We start from the raw sequence: 554 nt of genomic DNA, 5'->3' as shown, positions 1-554 counted from the left end.
GTTATTTATGAGTTCTCACTAAAATGTTTTATTGTCACAACAGAACAGAGGAAGATCAAAAAAAGGTCTGATAAATAAAATGAATAAAAATATAAACTTAAGATATGAAACTTTAAGTCCTTTTAAAAAAAACACAATATGGTTGATGTCCGTTTTTTTTTTTTACATTAATTTATCAGAATCATTTATTTGTCACTATAAATGACTCTGATGAATGAATGTTTAAAAAAAAAAAAAACGGCCCTTATGAATGCCGATCCCGATATATCGGCCCTCCTGTGAGGGCCCCTCTAGTGAACTTCTCACCCCACACACACCACCTCACGTAACCTCCGCTCCTCCATCTCCACCTACTGCCTGCACCAACCAAGAACTAAACTCTCTACTATGGGAGACAGGGCCTTCCAGGCAGTCCCCCCACGGCTCTGGAAGGCCCTCCCAGAAACCCCAAGGGCCCCTCAAACTGTGGAGATTTTTAAGAAGGGCCTAAAGACATTCCTATTCCAAAAGGCCTTTTAACAGTCCTTGTTTTAATTTTAGTTTTATGGTGTTTT

General features: G+C 39.0%; 1 protein-coding gene across 1 annotated transcript in view; it reads left to right on the top strand.

Moving 5' to 3' along the window:
* Positions 1 to 554, top strand: part of ddx47 (DEAD (Asp-Glu-Ala-Asp) box polypeptide 47) — an 8,305-nt gene that overhangs the window by 4,850 nt on the left and 2,901 nt on the right. The window lies entirely within an intron of this gene.

Source organism: Etheostoma spectabile, chromosome 15 (genome assembly GCF_008692095.1).
Source record: "Etheostoma spectabile isolate EspeVRDwgs_2016 chromosome 15, UIUC_Espe_1.0, whole genome shotgun sequence".
Taxonomy (NCBI): Eukaryota; Metazoa; Chordata; class Actinopteri; order Perciformes; family Percidae; genus Etheostoma; species Etheostoma spectabile.
This window is presented reverse-complemented; position numbering and strand designations above follow the sequence as displayed.